Here is a 10733-nt window from a genome sequence, read left to right on the forward strand (position 1 = left end):
GGAATCAACCTCAGGACTTATGTTTTTAAGCCCAGTACTTATTCAATCAGTCTCTTTTGTCGAACCGTTAAGTTTTGGGGACATAAACACAACACTGGTTGTGGAGAACAGAGACAGACATAAACACACACACACACACACACACACACACACACACACACACACACACACACACACACACACATATAAATGTAAGATCCAATGATTAAGATGTAGGAAGAAAGTTAGCTTCAAGCCATCTGCAGTAAATATAAAAAACACCTTTCAGGAATGATAGTGGTTTATCAAGGTAGAACGTTGTGGATTTTTCCCTATCAAAATATTTATAAGATGGAAAAAATTATTTTTATACTTCACTATAGGCAGTCAGGATTGCTGGGTATGTGAATAAGAATACAATAGTTAAAGAATGGAGTAGGATCCAATCTACATATGTTTCATAGCAAGTGAAACCTCAGAAGTAGTAAATATCCAAGTGAGGTGTATACGGCAGGTTTACTCATCAGGCCAAAGGTATCTTGATTAAATAAAATTTTACATTGTTGCAAGGAAGTACATGTTAACACACAGATTCAATCAGAATGTGTAGAGAGCATGGTAAGAGTAAAGAATATAAATCATCATCATCATCATCGTTTAACGTCCACTTTCCATGCTAGCATGGGTTGGATGATTTGACTGAGGACTGGTGAAACCGGATGGCAACACCAGGCTCCAATCTAATCTGGTAGAGTTTCTACAGCCGGATGCCCTTCCTAACGCCAACCACTCAGAGAGTGTAGTGGGTGCTTTTACGTGTCACCCGCACGAGGGCCAGTCAGGCGGTACTGGCAACGGCCATGCTCAAAATGGTGTCTTTTATGTGCCACCCGCACAAGAGCCAGTCCAGGGGCAAATTAGTAATATAAGAAAGAAAATAGAAAAGAAAAAAAGGAATAAAGACATCAGGGAGTGGGAGAGTTAAGGAATTTAAGCAAGGTCATTTGACCAGTAGTTTTTGATAGTGTAGAGATTTGCAAAGGGAGTAGCATTTGAAAAAAAAGATAATGTGGAGGGGAGAGGGAGAAGAAACAACTGTGGTCAAGAGGGAGAAAAATGTATGCTTAAAGTGAGGAGTAGTATTAGAATTGAAATTCAAGGCAGAATGGAGTGTAATTGTAGTAAATATTACCAGCTAGAAATTAAGGAATGTATATTGTTTTGTGGCTGTTTCTCATGCTGGCATGGGCTGGGCAGTTTGACTGAAAACTGGTAAGCTGGTGAGCTGCAGCAGGTTTCAGTCTGATTAGGTATGGTTTCTACAGCTGGATGCCCTTCCTCATGCCAGCCACTCCAAAAGTACAGTGGGTGTGTTTTACATGCCATCAGCATGGGTGCCAGATACGAAACACTAGCATCGGCCATGACTATGATTTCACGTGGTTTGACAGGTGTTCTCAAGCACGATATATTGCCAAAGGTCTAGCTCACTTGTCATTGCCTCCATGAGGTCCAAAGTTTGAAGGGTACTTCATATATACAAAATATATATATATACTGAGGCTAATTGGTTCAACTGAATCATTCAAGTTGGTGTTTCAACTTGGTTGCAGTCTAAAGACTAAAACAAATAAAAATGAATCTAAGAATATGTTTATCTGAGACATTCTACAAACTGTGGTTCACATCACTTATGCTGATGAACAAGCAACTTTTTGCTGATGCCATTGCCTTGCCAATGGTGTATTTTTGCTATAGGGAATGCAGCAGAAAAATGTATATTACAAGAAAAGTCAGTGTTTCATTTTCTATCTGATATTTGAGCGGGTCTGGAAAATTCTGGTGATATTTATAGCATGGCAATCACAAGTCTATTTGTTTATAAAGATTTCTTTAGTTTCAATTTCCTTTCCACAACTACAGGCATCTGTGGTATCATTGTTTTTGTCATCTACAGTAAAATTGAAACATTCTGATTCAGTATATTCAATATATAGTTCTTATCGGAACTAATTGTTGTTGGTTGGGAAGAACATCGTGTTATTTTTGAAAACTGTGCAAGAGAAAAAAAAAAAAATATTAAATTATCTATTATAAGTAAAGTTGCCAAAAATATTTGTATAAATTGCAAAACTAATTTTTTTTATCTGATTAGTCAATATAAATTTTCTTCGCAACCAAATATAAGCACCAATAAAATAAGTTTTAGAAGGAGATGTAGAATCGCAAGATATTTTGAGATTAACAAAATATTTTTCTCACCAGAGTTATCATGTTATTAGGGCGCAAATACTCTCTTAATTATTGTAGTATATATATCATGATTGAACCATTTTTAGTTAAGAATCTTGTTTAAACATCTTCAATTCATTGAGCTCTCAATCAATAGCCAGCTTCTTTGGGGATTGCACTCAAGGTGGTATAGTTCCCCATTCTCCTAATATAACATGAATTTCTTTCTTTCTCTCTTTCTCTCTCTTTATGTAAATATGTTACCCTTCTGGTTTAGCCCCAGATCAGCTCTATGCAGATCTATAATCAAATATGTACCATCTACAGCCATTTCAATTTAATTTTCTTCTTCCTTGATTTTCTTCTTGCTCTTCTCTTTCTTTTCCTTCTCCTCCTCCATGGCAGACTTAATTGTTGCCTGATTTAACACCACCCTCTCGTCCTTATGTTCATTTAACAGTTTATTTTGTTGCAAGCATTCAAGCTAACTTTCTGATTTCAGAATAACTTCACTCCTTCATTCCACTAGTCATGATCTCTTGAGAAGGATCAAGACACTGCTCTTCATCCACTGAGAGAGTTGTTTTTTTAAAAAAAAAAACAACTTTGTATTATTTACAAACTTACATTTAGTACATGAAACAAAACATTAAATATATAAAATTATGAAAATCTTTCCCATGGCTGTGTAGGAAGATGCTTGCTTTCTTACCACATGGTTCTAGGTTCAGTTCCACTGCATGGCACCTTGGACAAATGTCTTCTACTATAGCCTTGGGTCAACAAAATCCTTGTGAGTGGATTTCGTGGACAGAAACTGAAAGATAGCCATCACATGTGTGTGTGTGTGTGTGTGTGTGCATGTGTTTGTGCCTTACAACTCTCTAACAACTGATATTGGTTTGTTTTCATCCCCATAATTAAGTGGCTCAGTAAATGACACTGACAGTATAAGTACCAGGCTTTAAAAAATAAGCCCTAAGGTCAATTCATTTGACAAAAAAACATTCTTTGAGGTAGTGCCCCAGCGTGGTCACAGTCTAATGACTGAAACAAGTAAAAGATAAAAACAAATCATTTAAACTGAAATAACGTTGTTTGTCAGAATTTTAAGAATACTCAAACAATTTGGAAACTAAATTTCTTCTTATGAATACTGAAAAGACAATTCTTGCAAAAGTTCTTATTTTATTATCTCTTATCCTATTAACTTTTATTTATTTCAGTCACTGGACTGTGGCCATGCTATTGCACTGCTTTAAAGGGTTATAGCTAAACAAATTGACTCTAGTTCTTATTTTTCAGTACAGGGATATAAACAAACCAATGCCAGTTGTCAAGTGGTGGTGGGGAACAAACACAAACAGACACGCTCACACAAATATATTAATATATGACAGGTTTCTTTCAGTTTCTGTCTACCAAATCCACTCACAAGAGTTTGGTTAGCTTGGGGTTATAGCAAAAGATATTTGCATGGGGTTATAGTAAATAAAAAAAACACACATAGAACTGATCTGGGGCTAAACAACAAAAGTAACATATTGAGAGAGACAGACAGACAGACAGAGACAGAGACAGAGAGCTGACAGAGATAGTGAGAAGGTGGCGATCTGGCAAAAATGTTGGCACCCTGGGCGACATGCTTAGCGGTATTTCATCTGCTGCTACGTTTTGAGTTCAAATTCCGCCGAGGTTGACTTTGCCTTTCATCCTTTTGGAGTCAATTAAATAAGTACCAGTTATGCACTGGGATCGATATAATCGACTTAATCCGTTTGTCTGTCCTTGTTTGTCCCCTTTGTGTGTAGCCCCTTGTGAGCAGTAAAGAAATACGACAGAGAGAGAGTGAGAGAAAAAGAGATTCATGTTATCTTATAATAGGAGAATGGTGAACAATGCTACCTTCAGTGCAATCCCCAAAGAAGCTAGCTATTGATGGAGAGCTCAATGAATTACAGATGTTTAAATAAGACTCTTAACTAATAATGGTTCAATCATGATATATACTACAATAATTAAGAGACTATCTGTACCCTAATAACACAATAACTCTGGTGAGAAAAGTATTTGTTAATCTCAAAATATTTTGTGATTCTACATTTCCTTCTAAAATTTATTTTATTGGTGGTTATATTTGGCTGCAAAGAAAATTTATGAGATTGACTAATCAGATAGAAAAAAATTAGTTTTGTGATTTATACAAATATTTTTGGCATCTTTACTTATAATACCTAATTTAATTTTTTTTTCTCCAGCATATTTTTCAAAAATAACAATGAATTTCCCAACAAGACCACAGTGCTTCAGGACGGAACCCAAACACATGTGGTTGTGAAACAAGCTTCTTACCACATATCCATGCCTTTCCTATCATGAGCAGCACCAAAATATTGATTTCGAATTTTGGCACAAGTCTAGCAAGTTTGGGGGTGTGAGTCAATTACATTGGCCTCAGTGATTGACTGCTACTCATTTTATCAACCTTGAAAAGATGAAAGATAAAGCCATCCTCAGCAAATTTAAATGCAGAATGTAAAGACAGATGAAATGCCACTAAACATTTTGCCCAGCATACTGACTCTGCCAGTTCTCCAACTTATGCAACACCAAAATATTAATTACAGTTTGAATAGAGATGAGGCTTACTTCTCTAGAGACTAAATTAACCAGAAATTATTGCTGGTATTTCTTTTAAGCTCAAAGAGAATAAACGAAAATGCATAATGCAGGTATGATTTGAACCCAGAATACTGAAAGGCAAAAAAACTACAGTGAAATATCTAATCTGGTATTTTTACCTTTTAGTTGTTTCAGTCAGTAGATAGTGGTCATGTTGGGGCACCACTTTGAAATGTTTAGGACTTATATTTTTAGTATGGTACTTATCCTTATATTTTATTTATTTATTTATAATTTTTTTGGTGAACTTCTATATTATGGGGACATACACAAACCAACACCAGTTGTCAAGCAGTATGGTGGGGGACAAATATGAATACAAATACACATCCACACACACAAATGTGTGTGTGTGTGTGTGTGTGTGTGTGTGTGTAATGTGTGTCAAACAGGTTTCTGCAATTTCCATCTACCGAACTCACTCACAAGCCATCATTTGATCTGAGGCTGATGCTTGCCCTAGGTGCTGTACAGTGATACTGAACTGGAAATTACATGTGAAGCAAGATTTTGAACCCCCACCACTACCTCCTCCTCCTTCTCCTCTTTTTTCACTAAATATGCATTGAAGATAACAAAATCTTGCTTAAGAAAGAGAAATCTGTCAGAAAGAGGAAGAAAAACATTTTAGAGAAATTTCATATAAAATGCTATCAACCACCCCAGAATAATAACAGAGGGATCAGGTACAGTTTAGATTAGCTAAAATTATAGCACTGATCAAGTTGCTAGCAAATAGGGAGAAAAAAGTCAGAGAAAGGAGTACTTATTTTTCTGGTACCCAATCCCAACACACAAAAGACTTTGAGGACATGAATTGAAATTCACAGAGTTGTGTGGAGACATGACCGCTGTGCTTCAGGTTAAGTCAGATATGGTGGCATGAGTCATTGCAACACATTTCTGCATCCACCATTTGTCAGTATTTGCTTGGTTCATCCTGAGCAGTGTCCTAGTCATTCCAACCAGTATCGCAGTCAGTTCCTATGAGTTACCCTAACTGGATTCTCAGAGAAGAGAACACAGTACACAGGATCCAACTTGAAAAATTGAGCAACGTGAACAAACAGTTCAAGCTGATGTTCATAATCATACAATAACACATTCCAGCTTTTGAGTAGAGTCTTTGGTTGGAAATGAAATCCAACCAATGATAGCCCATAATCCTGGAACTGAAGAAATGACAAGAAGAATTGAAGAAAGGGAAAAGTAAGATCTAAAGATAGGATAAGTTACTTTATGCATTATTCTATCTAATTCCTCACAGCAAAGCCATAAAATACAATTTTTAAGATAGGTTCTCTGAAGAAAGAAATAGATGAGATTTGTGAGAAGATGTTTATCATAGAGACATACGTTAACTTAGTGGTTATCAGAATGGGTGAGGGTAACAAGGTTTGTTTAAGTGGTTTGTTACTTTGGAAAGACCCAATGTCTTGTACTCTAGAGACAATAACAATTTAGAGAAGGATTAATGACTTGCTCATGTCAAGAGTTTAAAGCAAGGGTTTAGGAAAATATGACACTCATTGGAGCATTTAATTTTCAAGTTAAGGTTACTTCCTTGGTAATCAATTTTATTTTGGTCTCTGAAATCATTGTGATGAGAATTAGTGTTTAGAATGAATTCAAGCTTTTATATATGTACATATTTAAAGCCCATGACATCTTTAAGAATGTAGGCGATAAATTTTCTTAGATGTTGTATGAAACCCTGGAGATAGATTAATTTCAAGTAACCCTGGGGAAAGGAAACAGCAGCTAAGAAACTTTCTTTGTGCTTTCTCAAAGATGTATTGACTTGGATAAGTAATAATATTGGTAAGACAAAACTGATATAGCAAAGATGATATTTTGTTAAGAAGTTAGATAAGCCATGGCTCACAATGATCTGTAAAGTAAATAGATCATGGAGATTGATACATGGGAATGTCCTCTATAAAAGCAAGTACTCCATGACAGTATAAAACAGGAAACATTAAAACAGTGAAATGACATTTAGAAAATAGATAAAGCTATTATGCAACAAGAGGATAATTCTCATGTTGAGAGCAGTGCTCCTCAGAGAATGACAGGAGGTAATCTGTGTAGAATCTCTAAATTGTGTGGTACCACTATGATTGAAGATAAAAGAAGTAAGGAAAGAGTAACATCAAAGGAAGAGAATGGTAGGATGAGAATAGAGTAAGGTTCAGTTAGAAGCAAAGTCTAGTAAAATGTTAGGGCAAAGTGACATGAAGTGGAAAGGCACAGGGCAGAGAAATGTGATAGTAAGATACAAGAAGTAGTTACGGAACAAGGTATAGAAAACAAGTATGAAGTGAAAAAGTAGTGAGCAAGATATAGCAAGGTATAGGAAGTGAGCTGCAAATTGGTGGTAAGGATGTAATAAGATGGCAAGGTGTAAGATATGAAAAGTTGATATGGGAGGAGGCATCGTAAGGTGGTAAAGTGAAAGGTATTTTAAAGTAGCAGAGATCAAGGTATGATAAACAGTAAGGTGGTAAGAAGTAAAGTATACTATGGTGACAGAGTGTAAGATATCATAATCTGGTTGAAAGTAAAGCTTATTTATGGCTGTAGGGAAGAAGGTATAGTAAGATAGCAACATCATCATCCTTCTCCTCATCACTTAATGTCTGTTCTCCATGCTGGCATGGGTTGGACGGTTTGACAGGAGCTGGCCAGCTGAAGATCTGCCTAGGCCCTATGTCTGTTTTGCGATAGTTTCTACAGCTAGATGCCCTACATAATGCCAACTACTTTACATGGTGTACTGTGTGCTTTTATGTGGCACCACCACAGGTGCTTATTACATGGTAGTGGCACCCACAAGCTCACAAGATTAGGATCACTCAGCTGAAGAGGGATGCTGGGGACATGCCTGTATGCTAGGACAACCATGACTTTACTTAGCTTAGTGTGTCTTTTCAAGCACAGCAAACCACTATAAGTCTCAATCCCTTGTCATTCCCTCTGTGAGGCCCAACATCTGAAGATCCTTTCTCACCACTTCGCCCAATGTATTCCTGGGACTACCCCCTCATAGGTTCATAATGTGACAACACTCGTGAAAATGTAATCCATGGATCAAGGAAGCACTTGTGTGTTGATCCAGATATCAAGCTATTCGCAAACATGTACATCTTATAGGTGATACTGTATTTCACTTATATAACAAAACATTATATTATGTTCTTAGTATAATGAAGATACGTAGTTTAGTGGTTAGGGTATTTGGCTCCAGGTCATAAAGTCACGAGTTCAATACCCAGCAGCATGTTGTGTCCTTGAGCAAAGCATGTTGTTTCTCAGTGCTCCAGTCTACTCAGATGGCCAAGCTGAGTAGTATCTGTATTTCAAAGGGTCAACCTAGTCACATTGTGTGTCAAGCTGAATTTCCCTAAGGGTAAGTGTGTCTGTGGAATGCTCAGCCACTTGCACATTTTAATTTCACAAGTAGGCTGTTCTGCTGATCGGCTCAGCTGGAACCCTCGTGCCAGTGCCAGTTTTCTATGTTCATAGTGTATTGGATAAAGTTTGGTAGAGGTGCAGATTTGGTTATTGAAATCATTAAGTAACTTCAGGAAGGTAGCAAGCAAGAGGAAAGGTTAGTACACCAGACAAAATGTTTAGTGGCAATTCATCTGCTTTTACATTCTGAGTTCAAATTCTGCAGAAGTCAGCTTTGCCATTCATCCTTTCATGGTCGATAAAATTAGCACCAGTCGATGTAACTGACTAGGTCCTCCCCACAAATTTCAGGCTTTGTGCCTATGAAGGAATTATTATTTAACCTCAGATCAGACTTGACTTGAGTGAGTCTGTGATGAAAGGCTTTCCATTTTGACTCTTCCCTTCCTTCTTTCACATATTGCTTATCTAGGACTTCATTATGCAATGTGTCTTTTCCTTTTCAAGATAGTAGGGTGCAACATGAGGAAAGTTTGGCCATTTTCTTTAGCACAGTGAATAATCAAGTAGAAGCCTTCTGGTTGGCTTATGGAATTTAAATGGTTAATATCAAAGAAATGAGTTTTAGAAATCATTGCAAGGGTCAGTTAAAATCATTGTAAAAGTAAATGTGATTCATAGACCATATTTCCATGTGTTGTCACATAATGCTATGCACCAACACAGAAAGAACATTTCCACTTTGAACCAAAAAAGTACCCTAAGCTTGGGTACCCAATCTATGAGATAAGGTAAAAGGGACAAATTTGACATCTAGAGCTGGTGCATTTGAATGTTCTGAAATTAGCATGTCTAAGGTATTGGATTTCTAGACAAAAGTGTCATTTAAGTTTTATCTGTTTTGTATAGGAGATGATAATGTTTGGATAAAATGTGGCAAGGAGTTTCTGAATTTAAATATAGAACATAGAAATTGCAGAGAAAGAAGAGCTCACCTCATCTCATCTTCTTCCCCCACTCATCTTTGGAAAGGCTGTGGGGCAATGTAATCAAGCATGCCTTCCACCAGATACTGTCTGAAGCAGCAATCACTAATGTGAGACAAACCAAACTCATAGATGTTATCCAACCATCTTGCTCATGGTCTATGCTTGAGTCTCTTGCTGGTTGATTTGCCTGTAAAGCCTGTCCAGTGACTCTTCCCTGCAACATTCTTACCACATGTTTGTAGTATCAAGTGTGTGATCTCTCAATTCAGAGAAGCAGCTCTACATGGAGCACTAAAAAGGAAAAATTAAAAGTAAAGTAAATACCCGTTTTAGCATTTGCTAGGAGTTGATGCAGGAATGTGTTTACTGCTAGCTTGAGCACAGTAGAGAAGAGCATCAACACTGAAAGTAACCTGTAAACCATTGCATAGGTAGAACAACATTGAGTGAAAACTGTTAGCCATTCCATGTTAAGGGTAAAGACCACCTTTGGTCACAAATGACCATGGGATTGCACCTAGAAGGATCCCCTCTAAAGCTGTTTAGTAGAAGACCAACAGTTGCTCATGCCTACCAGTCTTCCCTCTCCATGCCATTGATGTTGTCCAAAGGAAAGGCAAAGGCTGATTGATACAGCTCAGCACCAGTGATGTCACAACTCATTTCTACAACTGAGTGAACTGGGACAACATGATATAAAGTGTTTTGCTCTAGAACACAACTCACAGCCCTATCTAGGAATCAAAATCACAACCTCATGTTTTGTAAGCCTGACACCCTAACCACTGAGCCATGCACTTCACAAACCATTACATAGAGACATGATAATTACATCATAAATTGAGGGAGCCTTAGTATGATTGCTTACTCTGCTAAAAAAAATAGCTAAGAAATAATACTCACAATTCACTGGGTAATGAAGTCTTGGTAATAATTAGTGTATCTGAAAAACTAAAAATGGTCATGGCGACAAACACTTGAATTATTGGTCTACTTGATTAGAGCTGATCTAATCTATGGCTAATCAATAGCTACAACAGCATTTACATGCTGGAAACATTTACATCAAGTATAGTCAGACACACCCAAAAGTCCATTAAACTATGATAGTGAAACTGGAAGAGGAAGTTATATGAGTGTAAACAAAGGGTACAGAGCAAAAACAGAGAAAAATAAAGAAAAATAAAGAGGAAAATTCTGCTGTTCACAATGTAGGTGTGGGCTAAATGGAGAGAATAAGAGTAATGTTACTTTTATTAAATCTGTTTTATTGGAAATAATATTGATGAAAATCTTTGAAAATTTAGGATAAACATCTATTTTACTGTACATATTTCATATGCATATATATAAGTATAAAAACGAGTGTGTGAGTATGAATGGATGTACATGTGTGTGTATGCATGTATGTAGTTTATATATATACACACATAACAT

At 36.7% G+C, this 10733-nt stretch overlaps 1 long non-coding RNA gene across 2 annotated transcripts in view; it reads right to left on the bottom strand.

The window, feature by feature from the left end:
* Positions 1–1471: 1471 nt before the first annotated feature.
* Positions 1472–10733, bottom strand: part of LOC128249930 (uncharacterized) — a 44064-nt gene continuing 34802 nt past the window's right edge. For both annotated transcript variants that reach the window (XR_008266077.1, XR_008266078.1), the window contains exons 2-3: positions 9303–9587; positions 1472–2032 (exon numbers count right to left, since the gene is read on the bottom strand). This is a non-coding gene — a long non-coding RNA (uncharacterized LOC128249930). The remainder of the gene's footprint in view (positions 2033–9302; positions 9588–10733) is intronic.

The sequence above is a fragment of the Octopus bimaculoides genome, chromosome 18 (assembly GCF_001194135.2).
Source record: "Octopus bimaculoides isolate UCB-OBI-ISO-001 chromosome 18, ASM119413v2, whole genome shotgun sequence".
Lineage (NCBI taxonomy): Eukaryota > Metazoa > Mollusca > Cephalopoda > Octopoda > Octopodidae > Octopus > Octopus bimaculoides.